This window comes from Zophobas morio, unplaced genomic scaffold (assembly GCF_036711695.1).
Source record: "Zophobas morio isolate AGI-343-1 ecotype UQ-CSIRO unplaced genomic scaffold, CSIRO_AGI_Zmor_V1 ptg000005l, whole genome shotgun sequence".
Classification (NCBI taxonomy): domain Eukaryota; kingdom Metazoa; phylum Arthropoda; class Insecta; order Coleoptera; family Tenebrionidae; genus Zophobas; species Zophobas morio.
In genome coordinates, this window is record NW_026972110.1 from 7,375,388 (window position 1) to 7,387,438 (window position 12,051).

Genomic DNA, 12,051 nt, shown 5'->3' on the forward strand with positions numbered 1-12,051 from the left:
TTTTTATAATATAGATATAGAGATGATCTTGAACGACATAAAAATTTTGATAATGCTATTTTCAGAATAATAAATAACGTGCGTATAAAAAATTGCTGAATTATATAGACTTCGAAGTAACGGAATCGTTTTATAATAAAGTGGTATTTTCCGATAAAGTTTGCTTTACTTTAATTGTCATTTCAGGGCATGTCGACGCTAATTTAAGCAAAAACATCTTCGATGGGAGTCGAACTGACATGTGCTCCAAGCGGAGATTTAACTACTAACGTGCTGTGATTGTGCGCTGGGAGCATGCATACAAAAGAATAATAACGAATAAGTTTTTAGTAATTTAACAAAAAAATTGTAGGAAAATATATTTTTCAGATTAATGTGGTTGAAAAAGAAATTTTTTAGGACTTTTTCATATATAATCAGTATGTGTATACTTTTTTCTTCTTCTTTTCTTTTAATAATTATTTATAAAAAATAAACGAATGAAAATATTGTTGTATACATGGCGTGCAGTAAAAACGTTTACTGAAGATTAGCATAATTTATGCGGGATAATATTTTTGACGAAGTAATTAATGCAGCTACCTTTCTGCTAAACGCCATTTATTGCAGATATAAAAATACGTTACACAAAATAATTCTGTATACTTTGCACTGCAGTTAAAGTTAGCGTTCTCCCATGTTATTGAAGGCAGGTCGTAAATTATCGCCCTTTTTCGACAATACAGCTAACTATTATCACGTACTAAGCTGGCTATTTTCCCTCTTTGCAGTTTCTACGTTACCAAATTCTCTCCAGTTAAAGGTTCCAACTGAAAACTTCAACCTTAGTTTAGAACAAAAGCAGTTAAAACAATGCTTATACTAAAGTAAAATACATCAAGACGGTTCGGAATACTGCAAAATCACTTTGTCTAAGACCCGCTGTTTGGAAAAGCAGCTTTTCAATTTTTATTTGTGATTCCTATTGTTCCACTCTTATCAATAGTTCTTAGGCGCAGTTTTTAGCGAAGCCTTTCATACAATATTTACGTTGAATTTAAATGAAACAGTCGCCGGTTGTAACAGGCAATTTATTGACATAATTTGCATAATAACACTACCACTTCCTGTTTTATTGCCATTCAATAACCGTACGAATGTAGCAATTGTAAAACATTTTTGGCGGATGCGCCGGGTGAAATTTATTCACTTTTTCAGCGAGCAAGCTGTCAATACGGTTGACTTGACATGGAGTATCATTGCAGTAAATGTGTTTTGTTTTTTATTCTTCTGCGTATTTAAAATGAAGTGGAAAAAGCTCTTCAATTATGAAATGCTGCAATTTATAGATAAAGGTTACAGTTTGTCTTTCATCATGTCGTAAATCTCTCTACAAAGTCTAAAATTTTTAGTTCAGCTTTAGCATTATTTCGACAAATTGAACTACGTCAGGTGCTTGACGTATCCTTTGTACAAGTGTGTAGTATTAAAACCATTTTCAGCAAGGAACAGTATCCAGAATTCAGAGTTATCGATCGTTTCCTTTTGCTGAAATTCAGAATGGATTAATTACCGGTAGCTCTAGACGTGGAGATACTTAATGAGCAAGTTTGTGTTTACGATACATTTGCTTAGATTTGCTTTTTCGACTACAGCAAAAATTTACTTGCTATCAAATTACGCCTAGAGCAATTAAAGGGTTTGTGTTGTAGGCACACACCTGAGTTTCCATCGAATATTTTCATCACGTTCGACGTAATTTTATCGTTGTTTGCTACGCTATTTACACAAAAAGCTTTTCCATTACAAAAAAATTGTTGATTAAATATTTCTTCTTTGATCACGAAATGTTGTTTAACTTGAAGAAAATTGTGTTACGTTTCAGATTTTGGTTGAGGGAAACCTTTTAAATTTTTAAATTAAATAAATATGGGTATGTCAGGAGCATAGCGAGTCGTGGAGTAGGGAAATTATTTGATAATTACTTCAGAAAATGATGGGATTACCTGGTTTTGTCTGGCTTCTTCTCATTAGGGGCCGTATCGCTGTCCAATGAGAATGATGGATTGGGTTCTGGCTGTTTTCGTATGTAATAGCCTACACGCTGGAATTAAAGGGTGAACAAAATTACTAAACTAATGTAATAATTCTAAAGGACCATAAATAACTAAGTCTATTTTTAATTAGACGAAGGTGGCGGTAAGCGCAAGTGTTAAAAATGGTACAAAATATAATTATGTAATGTATTTCATGCATTTGTTTGCAGATATATAAAAATTCTAAATGTACTTTTAAAGCATATGAAAAGTCTATGCTATAAAATGCTGATACCATTCGCTGAAATGAATGAATCGTGAAATAAAATAATCTCGTTAGTTCACGTATCATAAATAAAGTCAAAAAATCGATGTCAGGCATAAACGCAGAAAATAAACCATTTTTCTTTTTTGTACTACACCCTTCGGTTGGATGTTTAGATGATAAATGATAATAGTAGTCTTAATGTCGGTCATTTACTTAATTTGATTCTTCGCTGAAGTATCTGAATAGACAAGCTAATGATGGAGACGTTCCCTTTAGGTTTGTCACTTTGAAGAACCTACTACAAATATGATAAATGTCGTTTACTTTATTAGCAAAAAGATAAGTGGCAACATTTGGTACTTTGAGATGTTAATTTGTTACAGAGTTGCCAGCTTACTTGAATAAAGTTTTAAAAATTTAAATATACGTCTGAAAGTTGATACTTCGTAATTTGACTTATGTATAAACAAAAGGACTAATTATGCGTGGGGTAGAAACATCTGAGCAATCCTTCAACTTTGAAACTGAATATGTACATCTTACACAAAGTAATATATCTAAAGTATCTTTGAATCTGGTAAGAAGAGGAATATAGTTAGCACACTTTGTAAGTGAGCGCCAACGTTTCAATAATTCTGTCATCACTTCCCTTTTCATTTTATTCAAATTGTAATATGTTTTACGGCAATTTGTGTAATGTATGGGTGATGAAACAGACAGATTGCGGAGGCCACACATTAAATATAGCGTTATGTTTAAAAGTATGCTCGAGTGTGTAACCACATTTGTGATACAACATTTAACGATATTTTCAAGATATACAAAGTGTAATTAACTTTGTTAAACGCTTGTAGCTCGTAGAATACGAAAATGTCGATCTTACAATTTTAGATTTATCATGTTAATGATATTATGCTGTTTATTAGCTGCTTGATATCTTTATTGTTATTTGTTACATAATGTGCTTTTTTTGGTGTTTTGCATTACTTGTATTTACAAACTGTGATTGCTAATTTAAAAAGGTTAATAGATTGGACAAAGCTGGTTACGATATGTATAATGTTTTGCCTACACGAACATTTTTAGTCGTGAACAGATAAAATAATCACCTTGTAAGTTTGGCAGTAAAACTGTTTTTTCACCCCAAAAAAGATGAATTTGCCGCTTTAAAAAATGAAAACTTAAATGTGGGTGTAACAAGATCTCCATTCAAAAAATTTTGAAAGGTTTGGGGCAAAAAATGATGCAAATATTGTTAGTATGGTAGCATTAGGTATTACATTAAGCACAATTTCAATCGGATCTGCGATCTGACCGCAGTTTTTCAAACGAATGTAAAATAAAAATCTTGCACAGAATTAAAGCGCAAAATACAATGTTTATTTTCTGTGTTTAATCGGGCGATTATTGTATAATTTTGTGGGGGAGTACATCCAGAATACTTGCCACAACGTGAACAAAAATCGAGAAAAGATTTATCTGGCACATTTATCAACTATCTGTTTCAAAAATTACATAAAATTTGAACTCAGGTTTTTAATATCCAGTGTATGTTTTAACGTACAAAAAAGTAGGTAAGGATAATGTATTTAACGCTTATCTCAGCCTATCCCGCACCATCTGTTCAGTCTTATGGAAATGGAGGGAAGAGGCGTCGCCATTCACATTAGCTACATATAGTCGTGCAGTCATTCTATAATTCAGTCTTTAAATGATCTGATAATGGTAAGCTTGTTAGCGCAACGCATTGGAATTTTGTGTCGACTGTGGTATTTTGGGGTATTATTTTATTGTTGTAACACTTTCGTCAAGTGAGTATTCTAGGCAATCTCTTTTTACTCTGTTGTGAATATATACATTGTTCAAAATAATCAGAGTTTTAAATACTGCGATGATATTTCCTAGAACATAAGATTTCTCCGTCACCGTCGAAAATCTTTTCGAGTCTCTCGTCATTTGAGCATCCACGTCGGTGGAAGCACATACAGTGCAGCGAACTTTACTAGCAATTATGAAGATAATTCACAAGGAGAATTATAGTTCTAAGTTAAAGTAAATCATTTCCTTGGAGATTTAAATCTAACGAAACTAAGTGCAGACATATTCTAATTCAAATCTCAAATCTAAGCTTTATTATTACTATAAACTACATTTTTATTCTATCAACGTCATGATAGAAAACTTCTTCCTTATTTTTCTCCAAATGGATTGCTCGTATGTTGTCACGATACTCGTATCTTTGCAGTTAATAAATACACATTCTTGTGTCTTTCCACTGCATTCAAACAAGTGGCGCAAACTTAAATTACTTTTGAAAAACAAAACTGAACTACATATATACATTACAAGCAGTTGACATGCATTCGGTTTAAAGTGATACGGATGCTTCTGACTCAACCGCCTGGACACACAAAAATGTTGTGCCTTTTACGTAAATAGGAATTAAGTTTGGTAAAGAAGATTTTCCTCGTTAAAAACCTCTTTTCTACCAGAATAAACAACACTAAAAAGTTTTTGTAAATAATGGGGCACATTTTGTTAGAATCTATAGCAATTGGTAGCAGCATCTAAATTTATTCCAAAATCAATCGATCGCAAGATAAAATTAAAATTCATCGCCAAGTATTTTCATTTTACAAAATTAACTTTCTGGTATTCTGATTCTTCACTAAATTTAAAATAGAGGGAACATGTAAATATCGAATCAAAAACAATTTTCTTGTGGTTCATTAAGCAACGAACTTTGTATTTTACCTTAAAAATAAAAAAAACACAATTTTTTTTCAAATACGATTTTCCTTAAGAAATGCTTACCATTTTTTAGTTGCAACGATTTGTTTGTTGAATTGACGTGTTAGCATTTTGTTACTATCAGTTTATGTTAAACATGAAACAGTGAAACATTTTCTTCTTCCTTCTACCCCAGTTTTTTTCAGCCGACACATACACAACGCACGAGTCGTGAACCTATTGTAGGTAACAATAAGATTAATATTAAGAAAATTTTTTGTTTACCTGTCATTTAAAGTCGTCGTTTTTATTGTTTTAACGTTTTTCAAGTGTAAATTACAGTAATTCCCGTTGATCCAAGCCCAAAACAACAAAACAGTCGTTTTCAAAACTCTTAGTGGTTGCATACGAAAATTTCGTTTTTATGCTAGGAAGCGAAGACTGTGAAAATGCTTTATTCTGTTGTACAAGAGATTTTTATTGTTATGTCTTATTAGCGCAATGGGACTTCGTAAACGAACAGTGTATGTATTCTGTAACCGCTTGTAAGCAGGAATATGTGGCCAAATACCGTGATTTAATAATTCAGGAAACATCGTTAGAGGTTCATATTAGAAATGTAATCAACACATTTGTTCGAACTGGCAGTGTCAACAAAGAGAAATCTTATGGAAGACCTTTAGTATCTGAGGAGGTTGTTGACGATTTGGGACGACTTGCGCAGAATCCACGAACATCTTTGACAAAATTTCCTCAGCAGTCAGGAATTTTTGTTGCAACATGAAATTGAACAACGGGCATTGACGAAAGGAGTACAGAATATTTTTGAAACGAAAAAGAGACTGAACATGTGCCTTGAACAAAATGGTGAATATTTTTAACATTTACTGTGATGTTTACTCGCAATAAATTTGTTTCTTTTTATTGTAATGAATTAGTTTTATTTTTTAAAAAGGTATGAAGCATTTAGGTAACCAGTTACACAGATGCGTGTAGTCTTTGTCATGCGTCCTTGGGCATTTAAATAGTACAGTTTAAATCTGAAAGGCGCCTACTGCGACCTTATAATCATTTATAGAAACCCTGTATAAAAGATATGCAAACATTCCTTTGTAAAGCGTCATCTGAAGATAGACAAATAAATAATGATTATAATAATTATTATCAGAGTAGGTTCTTAGCATTAAAGCCCTTATATCGGATACTAATTTCCCAGTATTCAATTAATATGAATGACATAAGAATATTGGGCCCAGATAATAAAATGAAAGAATAGTAAATGAGTAGATATAAAGGTAAAAAAAATGGTCCAAAGGTATTTTGACAAAACTTTCCTCGCCGCTGAAATGCAATAAAAGAAATCCAGCTTTTTCGAAAAATTATAAAATTTGATTGTGCGAATTTTATTCTTTTTATGAGAACCCTTGTAAGTTAAAATAAAGATATGTATGCAACGTTAAAATAAATGTAAAGAAGCGTGCTGGGTGTACGTTCCAAATGAGTCTTCTCTTAACAAAATTTTTGTGATGACGTCATTAACATTTTTGCAGAGACACGTATATCACTTTGAATAGGTGCTGTGTAATACTAATGATAACAGCGTGAGCCGTTCCCGATTGAATCAATAAAATAAGGCACCCTGTATAAGAAACTTAAAAACTTTTAATACAATGATAAATCACAAGTAGAGACTCAACATATTTTGCACATTTTGGATACGATTTCTTGATGAAATTTTTAGATGACGTCATCAGTTTTTTGGGAGGGGGTCAACGAATAAATGTTGCTTAAGGATTTACCATTATTCCGATAACCTTAGAAAATTTACAAGGTTTCCGAGCAATCGGTTTTGCAGTTTCAAAGTTATCTTGCAAAATATTGTTATTTAGTTTTAAATATTTTTCAAAAATTTTGGATGTCGAATATTTCATAAAATTAAAAAAACTATTTATTATAAATTTTGGAGTTGACGTCATCAAATGGTTGGTGGGAATGGTTAGCCAAATTTTGGTTAGGAGTTAACCATCTATATGATATTTCTAACATAATACAAAATGTGACAACAATCGGTCCAGCAGTTTCGGAGAGTCTAATGAAAATGGATACAGACAGACAGACAGACAGACACACAGACGCAAACGGGAGACCACTTTTTTCGTACTCTAGAGGTCATGACACTTCGAGAAAATATGGACTCGATTACTATACTTCCTTAGCTTACGCTCGGGAAGTAAAAAGTTTATCCATCACGAGGCTAGTTGACAGCGATTCAAGGGTATATAATGACACTAAAGAAATTTATTAATGCTTCGCCGATTTTTTCATATGTTGATGTTTCAAAGTCAATATATGATATATGTAGCTAATTATTAATAGGTTTCAATTAAAAAATCACTCAAAGTAGGCGTTGGAGTTTTATTTGACACAAACGGCATGCCTGTTCTTATACAATTTTCCAAGCCCTTTATACCTAGCGAGATAATCACATTAATTTTAAAGACCAGAAGAAAATCTACTCCTGGAGTTGATAATATTGATGGCCGGGCACTTAAAGCAGTGGCAACTGTTTTAGCTGAAGCTTTGCCATTCCATAAATGAATCGTTTAAGAAAGGAGTTTTCCCCACAGCTTGAAACATTTCAAATGTGTACCAATATTAAAAAAAAATTGGTTGAAGATGATTTAGGCAGAACTTTTCTCGCCCATAAAGTACAGCACAAAGAATCCAGTTGTTTAGAAAAATGATAAGATTTGATTTTACGAATTTTACTTTTTTATATTCACCCTTATATCTTAAAATAGATGTATGTAATGTTGAAATAATGACAAAGAAGCGGGTAAGCGTTTGTTTCAAGTGAGTTGTTTGATGATGTCATCAACATTTTTGCAAGGACACTTGAATTTAGATAGAAGCAGTTTAATACTAATAATAAAATTTTCCCAAATTTTCTGGAAAATGGAGTAAGTTGTTCTTGCATTTTAATTAAATCATTAAAATCACTAAACAATTTTATCACGTCCGCCATGTGTACAAGCAGAGGTGCAACTGAACTGAAAAGCGTTTACATGTACTCGTAATATATGACAAATAGCGATAACGCTTGTCTAGCTGCACACATGAGAGTGAAACAAGGAAACTAAACTAAACGACATTTTCTACGAATTGCTTCAATTTCCGCTTATTAAATAAAACATTACAGTTTATTTTAATTTTCGATGTTGTAGTTCACTTTTGCTTAATTATGACTTGTCTAGGCCTAGGGGAGGCAAAAATTTGTATAGGGGAGAGAAAATATGAAAGTACCGAGTCTCCCGAGGGACCCGATTACTATACTTCCTTAGCTTAGGGTCAATAAGTAAAAAACAAACTTGAAGTAAGAGGCAGAGGCTCCACGGTTGGAATCAATACATGATCGTTTTCCGGGTTGGAACCATGTTAATTGAATTTTTGGGCTCAACGTTTCGCACACTTTCGTAAGTGGCATCTTCAGGTAACTCAGAGTTTCGCCTCTGGTATGGTTGACATACTGAGTTACCGTGCTCTTTTGTCTTATTCTTAACCCTGCTCCTAAAGATGCCACTTACGAAAGTGTGCGAAACGTTGAGCCGAAAAACTCAATTAACACGATTCCAACCCGGAAAACGATCATGTGCAAACTTGAAGTGTTTGTGTTTATATAGGTATCGGAAGAATGTCAAGTAAAAAATTAGTTTGATTTGAATGAGTTTGTTGTCTCAAAACAGCGACGATGATTATTATTAGTAATTAATCCACAATCGAACAAAATGTTTTGAATATTATTATTATTATTCTTATTTAATCATTATTAATTAAAGAAACGGAAACGGTAGACCTATTTTTTTGTACTCTAGATGTCATGACCCATCGAGAAAATAGGAAAGCAACAAGTCGCCCAAGGACTCGATTTGGGAAGTAAAAAGGGGTTCAAAATACAACGAATTAGATAATAGGTCAGTGTGTTTACAGAGTCAGGTTCTATCAGATACTTAAAATAGTTTCAGGAAAAATAAAGCTACACATACCTACTGCACTTTCTGTGATGGTGGATTTTATTTATGAGGCACTTAATGGGCGGAATGAGGCTTTTGCACTTATGTTTGATTTAACTCGTGCATTTGATACGGTTGAACAATGTCTGGCTATTAAAGAAAATTTGGGGAATGGGAATAAAGGGAGTCGCACATTATTGGATTAGATCATATCTGGAAAATCTTATCACCCGTAACTATTGGGAACTGTACAGTGTACATCAAGGAACAAATACATAAAAGTTGGGATTCCTCAAGGATCACTGTTAGGGTCTATTTTGTGTATTATGTTCGTCGATGGTTTATCTCTTGCATATGGCAAATATGGCAAAATAGTAAGCTACGCGGATGATACAAGCATTCTTGACGACGCAAGAATTTAGTTGATACTTGTAATGTTGAATCCAAACAATTTCATTACTATATTACTAAACAATAAGAAAACCTATCATATACGTTTTTTCTCCAAAAATGTTACTGGACTGACTGTAAAGATGTTTGCGTAATTATGTTTTTTTTCATGTTTTAAGATCTGCGTATTTCGCGATTGTTCAATCCTGTTTTGCGAATAGTATGGCGTTTTAGGGTAGATCTGTATCGGCAGAAAAAAATCGCAAAACAAACCTACTTCTGAAAATTATGTTTCATCTACATCCATGATCCTCGTGTAAAGAAATCTTTGTATTGCACGACTTAATTAACATTTCGTTTATTATATGTATATTTTGGAATTGGTTATAAATGTTTGCAGAAGTTTGTCAGTTTTCAAGCGAGGGTCAAATACAAAGTAGTCATAATTTAAGAAATATATCTAATGAAGATCTACAAATAAATTTCTCAAGGTTGAAAATTGGTAAGCAAAATGTAAATTATGTAGGTGTACTTTGCTATAAAAAAGTGAAAAAAGTGGTCCGATATCGTGACTTAATATTTATTTAAGAGAGGTTCGTAGCCATTTAAGAAGTGGAGCGTATTATAGCATAGATGAATTTTTGTGTTCTCAACTTTTGACTAGAAGGATTTGTATCACAACAAACAATAGCAATGTAGTTGAACATGCTTTGGACGCACAATGCCGTTTTTTGCTATTAAAGAACATTCAAAAACAAAAAGTTGGAGGTGTACCTACTTCGTCTCTCGGATGTTTGTTGGAGGATTTTCTAATCTTGTTTGCTACAGTTTTCCTTATGCCGTCTCGTTTGTTATACAATCTACTATTATGCTCTAGACCGTGTCTGCGAAAAGTAAAAAAAAAATGCTCTTTTAATAAAACAAAAATGAAACGAGTAATGTCGAAGTTTTTGAAGTTTTCGTATTTTTCTTTCAACAGCAAATGAGAAGTTACTATTTCGGAAATTCAAAGAGGGAAATAATAGTTTCGGAAAACCATCAAATTCAAATTTGGAATGAATTGATTACTGATGGTGATATTCTAGTTGTAGAAAGAAATAAAATATGTATCAGCAACTTGCTGGAAAATGTACAGAAATAATTTCGTCAATAAAATACTGGGTAACCGAACAAAGAAATTCACCAGTCAAATGCAAGTAAACTTATTTTTTACTCTCAGGTAATTTATTGATAATTTATTCTTTCAAAATTTCAGGTGAAGTTCGATTCTTAATTGTTTTAATACCTTCTGCTTTTTTTTTTCATTATCACTTAATCTCCAGCATCAGATTCCTAAATTAAATTATTGTCATATAAAATTCTCAACAATTAAAATTTGTTGGAAAAAATGCAGTTCATATAATCTAAGACTCGTGTAGACACCTATTTACATATATATCGGTTTCCAGAAAACAACAACAGCATTATTCTTAGCCGCATTTATTCAACGTCATAAAATATCGAGTATTACTTGAACAGAACCAGATTATATTAAACAAGTTATACGAACAGATGCGGTTAAAATATCTATTACTGTTGTTGTTTCACAGAAACCGATATTTGCGATTAGCCGTTCATGTTCTTCCCGCACTTGGACAGTAGCTCCATGGTGTTACAACAATGTTGCATGGGTTAATAGTCTGATTTTCCGCATATGTGTTAAGTAGCTTTATTCTAGATCGTCCTCGGAGTAATCCAGGTAAGACAATGTTAAGGTCTCTTTGTGGTTGTGCTGTTTCATTGCCCATCCCCTTGTTTTCCTTTTGGTTTAGTCGCCGTATTTTGTATTTTTGTAAATACGGTTATCTCGCATGAACAGCTGATCACGCTGCAGGCGTTTAGGGAATTCCATCGACCGCGACTGGTATCAACTGGATTTTATGGTCAAGAATTTGTCCCATTTCTTTTTGGTGTTTCAGTTCCAGTGTTCCTCTGGAGGAGCGAAAAATTGTTTATTTAAGTAAATTTTGTTGACTTTTGAGAGAATTTCCCGGGCCGGATTTTTCCACGGAACTTGTTACACTGTGAAATCTCAGTTTCTATGAGATTGTCTAATATCTAATTTGTATTCTCTTTTGTTATATTCAAGGGGCCACCCAGATCTAGCGAATTGCTTTTTGCCGTGTCTTGGAAATCTAAGCTTGCCTCACGTAATTCGCCATTGGAGAAGTCATCGTCACTAACTAATATATTCAGCTATGACTAATTTATTATGCGATTGTTGTTTCATGAATCAGATCAAGAATATTTAAATAATATTTACCTAATAAAATTTTTGCACTTCATTATCATTCATTTATATATCTAACATTCTGATAAGAACGTTGAAGATATACCGACTTAAAATATACAATCTTATCTTATAAGTTATTAGTGAGATAAATATTAAATTCAAACGCTGATCTAGCAAGGTATTAGAATTTTGTTAGCTTTTATAACACCCAAGATGACTGGTTAAATTGACATTAATAGTGGAGCTGAAAGAAGTCGGTTTTTAGTCGATCGTGCATGATGCGGGTAATTTGGCATTATATTCATACTATAAGACGTGTTTGTAGGATTACAAGCAGAAATGTATTTTTCCGTTTGATTGGCAGAG